Consider the following 14,392-nt stretch of genomic DNA (forward strand, 5'->3'; position numbering starts at 1 on the left):
CACTAAGACTACCGTACCAAGTTTTTAAAGATAAACATAGTGTGATCTGAACAACAGTATAAATGACAGTCATAAGGTATCTATTCATTCCTCTTTTTCAAAGTAACATGGGAAGGAGGCAGAACTTTAGCACCATTTGGCCAATTTAGATTATTAGATCATTGGCTTGGACATGTGCAATGGAGAGATGCTGGGTATATTGGGAGAAGGATGCTAGGGATGGAGCTGCCAGGCAAGAGGGAAAGAGGAAGGTTTATGGATGTGGTGAGAGAGGACATGCAGGTGATGGGTGTGACAGAGCAAGATGTAGAGGACAGGAGGATATGGAAACAGATGATCCAATGTGGTGACCCCTAACAAGATCAGCCAAAAGAAGAAGAAGAGATAAGCATGGTTGAAGAGAAACACCAAGTTAAAATGTAAAAATGGATACTAGCAGAAACATACATTTTGCTCAGTTTGATTTACAGCGAAACCATCAACATTACATAAGTGAGCGTAGTGCTGGAAAAGGCAACCTCCTTATTTACTGAGGCAGTAAGTACGAGTAACTGGTTTTCTCTAACCTGCTTTATAGAAGCACTGTGTCTAGTTTGATAAAGGGAATAGTCAAAGAAGGAGTCAGTGACACGGTTACAGTGACTCATCTCAATGATACATGGAAAGCTTGACCTTAAAATACCACAAAAACAATATATTTCTAACTATGTTACATACATTAGATGTTAACTGGCAACGACACAGAAGAAATATGTATGCAAAATCAAAACTGGAAACAGGTCAAAAAGGAAAAATGGGAATAAGACAAAATGTAATGTCAATTCCTTTGGATGAACTGTACGTTTTTTACCTTTGTTGCATCAATACATTCAGCACAGAACGCTTTATGGTCTGACTGGTATTGAAAAAAAAGGAACAGGGATCAACAGCTAGTTGCCGTTCCTCCGAATTAAGTAAAGGCCTGTTGTTTAACACCAGTGAGTGCAGTCATTTGTTCTTTCTTATCAGCTGGCAGGGTTAACTCTGCCTTTGAGTGTAATGGGTTCCCGTTTGCTTCACACCATCTTACTGCAGCCCTCAAGACAGCATACTCATGTAAGACAGAACAAAAAAAAAAAAACTTTCAAGAAATCTAACCTGTTTTCTCATTGTCCAATACTTTCTGTGAGTTTAGAATAATCAAAAATACAAAAGGCTTGTTATCTATTTAATTCTTTACTGGATACTCTTCACTTCATTAAGCCTTCAACAATGATCAAGTCCTATTTTAATGAGAATAAAGAAAATAACTCAAGACAGTTTCAAATGTAACCACTGTACATAACCTTAATATTATTCTTATTATTACACCAAATGAACACAATTTTTTATAACATACTAGCTGTCCCCCGCATCTCCACTCATGTAGTAGTGATACAGGGCAAACTTTAAAAATCAATTTTAAAAAAAAAAAATGTAATTTTGGCCAAGCGGAAGGTAGGTATGCACCAGTGTCAAACATTGGCACTGTATCTGATCATGTTCAGCTGGCGTGGGGAGAAAAGCATGTGGCCGTGATATCTCTGGCAATCAGCAGCTACCGTCTAAAACACACGTAGCTGTTCTCTCTCTCTTCTCTCTCAAAAACGTCAAACGTTCATCCTTGTCTCTTGAACAAACTGGCATCGCTAGCTAAGCAGAGGCAAGGTACACTCCAACAGGTGGCGAGAGGTAGAGCGACTTGAATAGAGGCTGGTGCGTGAGTGAGGAGGGCCCTGCCTCCCCTCCGCTTGGCCTGCAGCCACTGTTTTGGATTTGCACAAATCTGTACAGCAAGTGAACTATAATACTTAGTGCGATGAGAGTAGTCACAAAATCAGCCTTAATGTTCAAGCAAATTATAGGAAAAAAACCCGATCTAAATCCATTAAATAGTTCTCTCATGAAAAGCTGACAGACAGACATTGGATTATATACATAAAGTATATATAGATAGATTTAAAGACACCTCTTAAATATGGATTGTAACTATCAATGCATGTACGGTTCAGATCTAAATTTCAGGCAAGTCTTCTCTTAATCTCCCGTTTCTATAACTGTAAAGGCTCAGCTCATTTAATCTTTCCTCATAATTCATCGCCTGTAGCCCTGGAATCAGCCTAGATGCTCTTCTTTGGACTTTTTCTAGTGTTGCTGTGTCTTTTTTGTAGCCTGGTGACCAAAACTGCACAGTAGTCAAGATGAGGCCTCACCAGTGTGTTATAACATTAATTTGGGCAACATTTTTAGCTTTAGAAGTTAAGTAGCTTATATGAAGTGAAAAGGAATGAAATTGAATGTCAATGAGACGTGTTCAATTAATTATAATAATGTAGGGTAGAGTTTAATCATACATTTTGAATAACCTTGAACAGAATAATGTCAATCCAGTATGCCACTGCATGAAGTCAATATGTTATGGTGATCTTGGATCAATTCTTACTTTGTCTTTCAGGGAAAACTGGAGTTTGGATAAAACTGTCTTTATAATTAAAGTTGGTGTCACCAAAGGTAACATAAAAACACAACTAGTATAAAAAGGAGCGACACATAAATTACCCCCATATTATTACGCGTACACCAAGGGGACGTTTTTCAAAAGTGCTAAGCACCACCATTTTCTAATTTGTAGCATGTCAGCCTAGGAAATACCATAAATGCTACTTCATTAATTTCCTTCATTTAAGAAAAAGAGTTGTTAAAAAAACTGCTGATTGCAAACATTCAAAACTTTATTTACCTCCGTAAATTCACATGGTACCTCCGTCAGGAAATACAAAGCATACTGCCAATATCAGAAGGATAAAGTGTAAAGTAACTCTGTAACTGCAATAATATATGAATTTAAATTAAACTGAAAAAGAAGCAAATCAAATACCCCACAACTGTTTGACAGTCCACTCTTAACAATAAGTGGTTCTTCAGAGCCATCCATATGAAGGCTCCAGAAAGAGCCTTGATTTATTTAGGCTGGTAACAGTCTTCATACAGTAAATAGCCATGAATAGATGGTTAAGTTCAGGCTAAGCTCAGGTTTTTTTAATCTGTTACTGCCCTGCTAGGTAGCCTACCATACATTAAAGATTTCAGTTTTTTCCCCCCACATTTTCGAAAATGTTTCAAAGCCGAAATAAACAACTTCATATGCAAAAACGCCGCCCCACCATTAAACAGTGCTTTGTTGAACCATAAAGTGCCATTAAAGAACCAGTATTTTTAAGAGTGCCCTTGTATTGGTCTATGATGTCTACCATCGACCGCATTCTGGCACTGAGGGTTCTCATGGAGCGCAAATACAAATATTGACAGAGTTACTATGCAGCCTTTGTCGATTTTCATAACTGCATTCAACTCAGTTGATCGTGCAGCCCAGTGGGACATCCTGAGACTCCACGAGATCCCCTCAGGATTGCTGGATATCATGGCCAGCCTGTATTCTGGTACCCTGAGTGCTGTGCACAGTGGAGGAAGAAGCTCTGCATTTTTCTCAGTTGAGTGTGGGATTCATCAAGACCTCTTAGGCACAGCCATCAGCAGTGTGTCTGTTTGCGGAGTGTCGACCTTGTCGAGAGGTTTACTTACCTCAGCAGCGACATTCAAGTCTCTGGCGAATCTTCTTATGAAGTCAGTAGATGGATTGGGAGAGCATGGGGGATGATGAGGTCGCTGAAAAGGGGTGTGTGGCACTCCCGATATCTGTGCTAAAGGATGAAGGTCCAAGTCTTTAGAGTCCAGGTGCTTCCTGTCTTGCTATATGGTTGTGAGACATGGACACTATCCAGTGACCTGAGACGAAGACTGGACTCCTTCGCTACTGTGTCTCTTCGGAGAATCCTTGGGTACCACTAGTTTGACTTTGTGTTGAATGAGCGGTTGCACATGGAGTCCTGAATGGGGGACATTACCTGCACTGTAAGGGAGCGTCACTTATGGCACACCACCAATGTGGCGTGATTCCCCGAGGATGATCCGGCTCACAGGATTCTCATTGTTGAAGACCTGTGCGGCTGGACCAGGCCAAGGGGACACCCACAAAACACCTGGCGGCAGCAGATAGAAGGTCATTTCTGGAGGGTGGGACAAGACCACGTGTCTGCCCGGGGTTTGGGGTTGCCAACAGATCCCAAGCTGTTTTTTTGTGTGGTGAGTGCAGCAACACGCTGTACTGGTTCATGCCCCCCTAACTGACATTGTATTGGTAAGCCCTTTGGGGAAAACAAATGATACATTTTCATATATTGAAAACATGTTAAAAAGCATGTGGACAGAAAAAAATGAAACCTGATCCAAACTCCCTCCATGATCCAGGAAATAAAATCTGAGCAAGGTTTCTGTGAACGAAGAGCTTAACAGGCTAGTAAAGGTGCAGCCACATGAAAAGCAACAGGAACCATAATGGGCAGTCAAACAGAACCTCTTGAATGTAAGTAAATAAGAACAAATTAACACAATGGGCTGGAAGGAAACTGTCCAAAGTAAACACTCATGTGTCAGTTTTCATGTTCATTATAAACAATGTAGTAAATGACAATTAAATACATTTATAGGGATGTGGACTGCATTCAAATCAGTTACTTCAGAAAATGCAGTCGTTGGCAGGGCCATCTTAACGCATGGGCACGCTGGACAGTTGCCCGGAGGCCCCATGCTAATCTATGTAAGTTGTGCCTTGCGGTCAATAAATAAATACTACACTAAAAAATAAATGTGTTATTGTGTTACAAGTGGACATTGGAATTCGCCTCTGATTTAGTATCACGGTCACCTCCGCAGCCTCACGTGGTGCATGTACTGTATGTGTAAGGATCTCACGCATTACATAACGTAAAAGCGTATTTGTTGATGTCACGTCAACTCAATTCTCTGCAAAGAAGTTTCACAAATGTTTGTGTTGAACACTTGATTAATAATAAATAATTCATAGTAATTTCATACTGAGACTGTATCTCCGTCTGCATGGTTTACCAATTCAGTATCATTTATTTGTTGAGATTTTTGTTTTTCAATACACATGTTAAATTGCTCAAATGTTTGTGTTGATTAGTCTTAGTTAGCTTAAACACCGATTTTTGTACCAATACAATAATTAAATGTTTCATTTTATTAACCATTTACATTTTTATTCCTGTGAGTGGTTGTGTAGGTAGGGCCCCCAGTGCACTGCTTTGCCTGGGGGCCTATAATGCGGTTTAAAGATTTTTATAAAGACTGAGCCACAGACAAATATAAGAAAAATGAGAAACTTGTAAGAAAACCCCCAAAACAATTTTCTTCATTTAACATTTTATCCTGAAAACCTGTCAAGGTGCAATTCTCCGCTCTGTAAAAAGAATCTAAGAAATATAGTTCCCTTTCCTGTGGTTTCAGCATCTGCAAAATGGGACCCAATTCAACTTATAATGTGTCTATTAAAGGAATTACAAAGAATGTACTGATAGCTCAGGATTAAGAATTAGTCAGGTATGGTCAGGTTGGGGTTCCTGCACTGGTTGCAAAAAATGTCAAGATTAATACAAACACTCATAGTATCATTTACTGACTTAAAATATTACCCAGTGCCACCCTTCCATTGGAACTCAAATGCAATTCCGAATCTTTCTGTAATTTTCCAGCGCTCTGCGGCTTTGAACTGAGCTGTGGTTTGCACAAATATACTGTATGTACAGAGGGTGAGAACACAATATATATCTATATAAATATCTATAAATCCTCATCCCTGAAAACAGTTGTTCAATACACTGGCTATTTACTTGGCCAGCAAGTTCAGGGCCAAGTCCCAATCTTTGTCAGAGTATCCCTTTCGTTTTTGCTGTTGCTTTGATGGAAAACATCACATAGGCACAGGTGTCGAACTCCAGGCCTGGAGGGCCACAGTGGCTACAGGTTTTCATTCTAACCCTTTTCCTAATCAAGTGACCAGTTTTCACTCCTAATTCACTTTTTCCCCTTCATTTTAATACCCCTGTTAGAAGGAGTCAGTCCTCTGAATTGATTTGTTTCCTCATTAAATGACAGCCAAACAGAAATGAGAAGTGAAACGAGCCAACAGATGACCAGCTAAACTGAGGCTTCAAACTCCAACCAGTTTCTTAATGAGAAGCCAATGCTTGCTGTTAATTAAACCCGTTATTTAATTATTCATTCTGCCACAGCAGACATTTCCAAAACTGATGATTTGATGTTTTTTTTCTAAGAACACCATCAAGATGTTTTGATGACCCGAGAGATCAGCCTTACTGAGACCTCCAACTTTCTCTGTTTTCAGATTCTGTGTGATGGGCACAGGTGGGCTGGTCATGTGGCTGCTTGTTTCGTGTCTCATTATTGTTTTGCCGCTAATTAGGGAAAAAGAAACAACTAAGGGGCCTGAGTAAAGCTAATTAAAAGAAATAATTTGCAGCAAAAATCGGTCACTAATTAAGAAGATGGTTAGAATGAAAACCTGCTGCCACTGCGGCCCCCCAGGACTGGAGTTCGACACCCCTGATAGGGCATAGTGCTCACATGATCCAGTGACTAATTGGCAGTTTTCATCAGGCTGCTGTTTTGGATGTTTTAGCCAAGGCAGATGCACTTTAAGCTTACTCTTTGCAGCGAGCTTCAGGTTTTCAAGCAACCTTCCCTCATAGGAATAGAATGGCTCCCTACAGTTTGAATGTGAAGCCAATCCTCTTGCATTATCAGGCCAAATAACATTTGGCAAGTGTTTCCATGACAGTAGCCGATCAGCAAAATCATGAGGACTCTCTGCTCTAATGTTGAACTTCACATAAGGGCAGATGACCACAGCCCAACATTCCAGAAATGTGAAGGCACAAATGCATATTAGTATTAAACTTAAATGAAATTAATCCCTAAAGGATTTTTTCTTTCTTCCTTCTTCATATTATTTATTCTGTATAAAATAATATTTTATGGACTGTTCTGCTTATTTTTAGACTATCCAGTACTCAGCTTTGTAAGAAAGAAACAGCAAATGATGCAATTAAATAAAATACATTTCAGTAAACATATGTAACATAAGAAATTTAACAAACAAGAGACCATTCAGTCTGCCAAGCCCTGTTGTTTAGCTAATAGCTAAGCTGTCCCAATCTCTCTCCCAGATTCTTCTTAAATGAGGCTGAAGTTTCTGCTTTAACTCCATGTCTCAGTAGTTTGTTCCAGATTCCCACAACTCTTTGCATAAAGAAATGCTTTCTGGCTTCAGTTTTAATTGCACTTCCCCTTAATTTCCACTGATGACCTCGCGTAGCGTACGTGATTCAACCCTTACTCCAAAAGAATGTTGCTGGATGTCCTTTATCAATGCCCTGATAAAACAGGTTTAACTCTCCGAGTCTGTCAGAGTTGGACATGTCGTGAAGTCCTGGGATGCACTTGTTTGTTTGTGCTGCTATGCCTTTTTTGTACTCCAGAGGTGGTATTACTAGTACATTACAGATGGTCCTTAATTTACCATTGTTCGACTTATGATATATCAAAGTTATGGTGGCGATAGGGATACAAGAAATTATATAAAATTGTGTAAAATATAAATTTTCAAGTTGGCGCGGCAAGCAAATGTTTCTGTGGTCTGAGCTACACGGTACAATATGTTGGGATGTGGCCAGGATCTCCTGCCTTCTGAGGTGCAATTTATAGAGAACAGGGATCCTGTTGTTATAGTGTGCGTTTTTTTTCTGTGATTTCTTTTCGAAACGAACTGAACCATGTGCAAATATGTCTTCCACATGCCCAATTGCCACACCTGCTGGCAGTGAAAACAAGAAGAGGAAAGCCATTAGTTTGGAAGAGAAATTCAAGATAATTAGCCTCCATGAAGGGGGAAAGCCAGTCACAGTAAGTGCAGTGCAAAAGGATACACTTTTACAGTGCATGTAGATGAAGAATTAGCATTTTTTAAAAACTTTACAATTAATAAAACATCCATAGTTTAGTAATTATTGTAAACTGCTGTAGCCTACATTGTGTTTTGTTAAAATATTACCCAATTTATTAACAAATGAATGCATTATTGATCACAGTTTCCAGAAAATTAGGGTAGGCTAGGCTTAGGTTAAGTAGGCTAGGAGTACAATACCGTAGCAACTTAAGTTATGCAACTTATAATGGATTTGATTTATAATTTGATTTTCAGAATGTAACCCCATTGTAAGCAGAGGACTACCTGTATATACTTTGAGCATAAACACCCTTTGACTTACATTCAACAGTTTTTATGATATAACCTTTATTTTATTTGCCTTTTTAATTACTTCTTTACATTTCCTATTCAATGAAAATGATGTGTCAACAAAAACCCCTAAATCATTTTCAGAGGTTGCTTCCTGTATGATAGCGTCTCCCATCTTGCAATTTTAATCGATGTTCTTTTTGCCCAAATCTAGCACTTTGCACATTCCTATATTAAACTGCATTCTCCAGGTGTTCGTCCAGTTCTGAACGTTGTCCATGTCTTTTTGAATTCTTTCTGCTGCCTATTCAGCGTCTTCCATCTCTTCAATTTATTGTCATCTGTGAATCACACAAGAGGACACAGTACTCATATGATTATTTCCCAAATAAAACTTGTATGGAAAACCAACCCAGTTACGTCAGTTTCTCAACAGACACACCCCAGATAAACTCAAAGACCTTGGCACATTCATATGTGCCATCGCTAGGAGGTTTTTTTTTGTGTTTCTGAGCTCAGCCTCAAGAGAATGGAGGAAACACCAGGAGTTGTACCATCCTGGAGGAGCTGGATTACCTGTGCAATCTGAATTGGCTGCAACTAGCGCCTCATGCTGCCAGTAGTGACAAGGACACTAACAAAAATAGAGAAGAATCAAAGAAGAAGGATAAGAAGAGAGCAACTGTTTATGGCCACCACCTGCAAAACCATTCCCTTTTTGGGGGTATCTTGCTCTTGCCTCTCCATTGTACCTGTTTTCACTTTCATATGCACCAAAGCAGGTGAAACAGTCAGCACATGGAGTAGCACAGAAAGGTATAGGTTTATGGCACACTGGGACTCTTTCTGGAAAAGATGTCACCTATTCGACTGTGACGGCTTACATTTGAACAGTATATTGAGAAAGCTTTGGGCAGGTTAGTCAAGGATTGAGGGCTGGGGAGTTCAGAACAGGCCAGATTTAGAACTTCACAAAAGGGGATGAAAAGTGGTGGAAAAACAAACACACACAAAATTCCTTGCCTAAATGAACTGTCCTTCAGATTGTGTTTTAATTGAGTTGTCCTCATTATTAGCTTGTATCTTCATTTGGTCAAGTAAGAGCACTCTTGTTTGGCCTATTAAAAATTGACACCAGAATATTAAACTGTGGTATGAACTTAGCATATGCTCTTTTTAAAATGTTGTGCTAATGATATAAGATAAAAAACAAAAATGTACAAATGATTTAAAACAGAGCTCAACAAATATATCTACCCTCATTTACTTTATAGTGGGGTGGGGAAGAGATCAAGTGACTCAGGAACATAAAACTGTTTTCATTTAGCACTGTCAAGTCAATAATAGAAAATTGGACATATTATGGCACAGCGTTGCATTTACCAACAACAGTCTGTAAAAGAAAATAGGTTTATAGCCTTCAAAATAGTCTCAGAGCTATGACTGGTGCTTTATAGGATTCTGTCAAATACAAACTAAATGGTTATGATAAAATCTAAAATAAATTACTGTATGTTTTAATTTGTAATTAAGTTCCAGTTGTTAGTCTTTTAGTTGACCAGTGATAAAAAGCCCCAGCTACTTTTTATAGTAGGCGCAGTATTATTACTTCCGTGGCACTCTCGAGACGGCTTGTTTTGAGTGACTTCTGTTATCTCATGAAAGTGCAGTTGGATTGTCTTGGAAAAGTAGAAATGTATTTGCTTCAATGGCTATTTTACAGTGGCCTGTTGGAGATCACTTGAAAATGAAAGACCAGCAAAAATAAGTATAATAAACTCACCAGAGTCATCCTGTAAAGTATTTAAACAATTAGGAAATTACACTGATATTATATAAATATAAATAAAGACATGACCTATTGTACACAAGTTTTTCCAGATGGCCATTAACGTTGTGTTGTCTTGGCACTGCCTTCCCACGCTTTGGACAAGGCCAGGGATTTTTTTTGCCCTTTTGCTTCTTGGCTTCTGTCGGCCAACAGCATCAGTTTCAGTGCGCACTTTACCTTAAATGTTGCTTTTAGAAACACTAACAGGTATAAACATTTAAAAACTATCAAAAGAGATTTAGAAACCGTTATTTCACTGACAAAATAGTTTAATGTTTGGTTTTAAACAAAATGGAATTTTTATTTAATATAGCCGCTATTTTTTTTTTTGCACAAAGCAGAAATCTAAAATTAAGTTAAAAGCAGAATGTTATTAAAAAACAGCAGCGAAATCTTCCTGCAACTCAAAAAAAAAAAAAAAGAAAATATTATTTTACAATAGTATTGTGCTATTTTAAGAATTTACTGATAAATACACTTTCTGGATTTGGAAAATGGATGGATAGATGACATTGTCAGCATTAGCTAAGAATAAGAATAAACATATCCCATGAGATGATATTTCACATGAGAATTAAAATGCACATTTAGTACATCACCAGTTTTCAAGTTCAAATTTATTGTCACATTTGTGCATATAAGAAGTAAAAAGATCATTAACTGATTACGACATGACTGTTGCTTCTCTTTTTTTAGACTCCAAGGTTCAAATAATGGCTACATCATTTTTTTTTTAAATTACAGTTGCAATTTCTCCCCAAATTTACATGGGTTTTAACAGTTTACAGACCCCCAACCAAATGCCCTCCACAAAAGTACATTTACAAAATTATCAAAATCCATTCACCCAGGTTGCATAATTGTGTTCAGTTATTAAAATGTGATATTTTTTGACATCATTGGAAATGCATAAAGAGGATTACCTGTGCCACTCTCTCTGAAATGAATTATGCATTTAACGTTTACAGTATTTTTTCTGTGTGTTCCCAGTAAAGCTTTGGTCAGGATGAAACAGTAAGGACATTGCTCCCTGGAAGCGTTTTATCAGTCTGCGAAACTAAATTACTAGAAATCCAGAAGAAAAAATATATAAATAGTACATTTACAAGAGAGAGCTTTGTTTGAAATGCTTTATTTAAACTATGATAAAACTGGCCAGGACATATAGCAATTAGTTAGCATAAGAAAATCACACAGTTGACCTGCAAAAGCTTCCTCATTATTTTCTAAGGTACACCATTAGCCTGAGGTTGTGGGCTAATGTTCTGTAGAGGTGGGCAAGCAAAGGCAGACCAGTGGGCCGTTAGCATGTGACAGCAAGCCGTTGGTCAATGATAGGAGGTGCGGTGTATGTATATATATATATATATATATATATATATATATATATATATATATATATACACACACACACACACACACACATATACATATATATATATATAGAATAAATAAATACATGTAAATTTCCCAAGCTCATATTTTTCTTCCTTTATATTTCATAGTAGTTACATATTACTTCTAGCAGTGAAGCAGATAGGCCATCACAGTTGCTTGACATAGAATACTGTAAAGATGGCAGAACAAACACAAGCATTGTTCATGAAGATATAATGGATTGAAGTATTAAACAAGCAAGACATGTGCATTGTGGATTTTACAGAATTTGGTGTGGTCAGTTTGAACGAACTGGATTTAATTCCTATGTGGGTAACACAAAGGTTCATAAAAATGCCTTTTAAGTTAGGTTACCTATGTAAAAGATCCCTTTGTGAGAGTGTGCATGACCAAGCCCAGCAGCAGACTATCACCCAGTCCAAGGTGGGAAACTGCAGGCACCCATTACTGCCAAGGACTGGAGGATCAAAATCCTCCATGAACAGCAGATCCCAAGCTCTAGATTAGATTTGCCCAAAACTAAAATAAAATGTCACTGGGCATCTTTCCTGTTCTTTCACATGCTGCTGCCTGGATGGATGACATAGCCTAAACTCCAAGGCACAAGACAATAAAACCACAAGGTTCAGTTTCCAACACAGACGCACTGTTTAACATGGAAAAAAGGTAGAGAATCTGTAAAGTGGTATTCAGTATGTTAAGGAGTTATTGATGTTGGTTAGAAATCACAAGTAAATAATTTCTGGTTAATGCTGCGAGGTTGCTTCCTCCTGCTGATCCTGTACTGTTGCTGTTTTAGAAATGGTAAGATGTTTAATGTAAAGTGTACATCTACAGTTGACATTGGTTACTTAAGGATTATTTTCTATGCTTTCCATCTTTTTTTCCTTCCTTATTCTTTGAGGGTGAAGACAATCGAAATCAGAGAAAACAGATCCTGTGCATTGCAGGTCACTAAGGGCCAGCTTATACTTAACACTCAGAAAACGCATGTGCATGCATCATGGCTGCCACATGTTCCAGCGTTCATTTGACGCGTCTTCTGAGCACGTCCTCAGAAAATAACGCAATGCATGCGCGAGTTGCAGTACCAGCAAAAAGTCGGGGTTGCACAGTGTGATCAAATCAGAATGCGACATCAGAGTCTCTGTTTACGATCTACAGTTGTGTTCAGAACAGCAGCAGTGTGTTTTAAAGTGAATAAAGCTTAAACTCCTTATAACAGATTTTATTTCAATGCACGCAAATGCATAGGGAACACTCAACATTCTATTCCAAATCAAAACATGAAGAAAAAATGATCAAATTTGTGTTATTGCTTTACAGAAAGTGAAGAAAAGGGAATATTAGACTATCAAAAAAAAAAAAAAAAAAAAAAAAAAGCAGTGTCTGCATTCTTCTTTACAAACTCAAACATTCAATGTCTAAACTGAAAACTGTTTTAAGATTTTGCTTTCCTTTGAACACTAAACTAATTCTTAGTAGTATAAGCACTGTTTCTGAAAACTGCTGCTCACATTTGCTGTGTTGTGTGGAGTCAACCAGCTTCTGGCATTCCAGCCCAGGATTCTTCTGCATTTCTTGGATTTGCCTCAGAAACCGCATTTTTGATGTCACCCCACAAGTTTTCTATTGGATTAAGGTCCAGGGGTTGGGCGGGCTACCCCATAACGTCAGACTTGTTGGTCTGGAACCAAGATGTTGCTCGTTTACTGGTGTGTTTGGGGTCGTCGTCTTGTTAAAACATCCATTTCCTTTTCGGCATAAGGCAACATGATCACTTTCATGTATTTTAAGGTATTCAAACTGATCCACGATCCTTGGTATGTGATAAATAGGCCCAACACCATAGTATGAGAAACATCTCCTTATCATGATTCTTGTGCCACCATGCTTCACAGTGTACTGTGGCTCTGAATTCAGTGTTTGGGGGTCGTCTGACAAATTGTCTGTGGCCCCTAGACCCCAAAAAGAACAATCTTGCTTTCATCAGTCCACAAAATGTTGCGCCATTTCTCTGTAGGCGAGTCAACGTGTTCTTTGGCAAATTATAACCTCTTCAGCATGTCTTTTTTTTTTTCCAACAATGGGATTTTGCAGGGGCTTCTTGCCGATAGCTTGGCTTCACATAGGCGTCTTCTAACTGTAATGGTACTCACAGGGAACTTTAGACCTTCTTTGAATTTCCTGGAGTTGATCATTGGCCGAGTCAGTCTTTGTATTCTTCAATACATTCGAATAGTAGTTTTCCTCGTTTTCTTTCAGGTCTTTCAGGTTTTGGTTGCCATTTTAAAGCATTTGTGATCATTTTAGCTAAGCAGCCTATCATTTACTGCACTTTCTTTATATGTTTTCCCCTCTCCAATCAACTTTTTAATCCTAGTACGCCGTTTTTCTGAACAATGTCTGGAACGACCTATTTTACTTTAATTTTTAGAGAAAAACGGACTATAACTAGCATATACATTTGCTGCCTGCCTTCCTTCCTTCCTTCCTTCCTTAAATAAGGGTTGTAAATGACATGTTTTTTCACAGAATTAATGAACACACTAATCGACCACCATGCTATTATTTTTTTTTGAACAGCCCAATATTCCCTTTTCTTTACTTTCTGAAAAGGAAGAACATAAATTTGATAAATTTTTCTTCTGGTTTTGATTTGGAACAGAATGTGCAGTGTTCCCAATGCATTTGCATGCATGGAAATAAAAGCTATTATAAGGATTTTGAGCTTTCCTCACTTTTTTTAAACACTGCTATTATTCGGAACACAACTGTACATGTGACGCATCCCACAGGAATGATGTGCATGCTTCGATGTTGAGGAATGGTTCAATGTGGTGAAGCAAAATGCCGACATAAAAATGCACTTCTGGTGCTTTCATATTCAAGCGTCACAAATACCCCAATGTCTTAAATCTCGAAATGTCCGCTTTAATCTCGTAGATCATTCCATCATTGAAGTAGAC

The sequence above is a fragment of the Polypterus senegalus genome, chromosome 1 (genome assembly GCF_016835505.1).
Source record: "Polypterus senegalus isolate Bchr_013 chromosome 1, ASM1683550v1, whole genome shotgun sequence".
NCBI classification, from domain to species: domain Eukaryota; kingdom Metazoa; phylum Chordata; class Cladistia; order Polypteriformes; family Polypteridae; genus Polypterus; species Polypterus senegalus.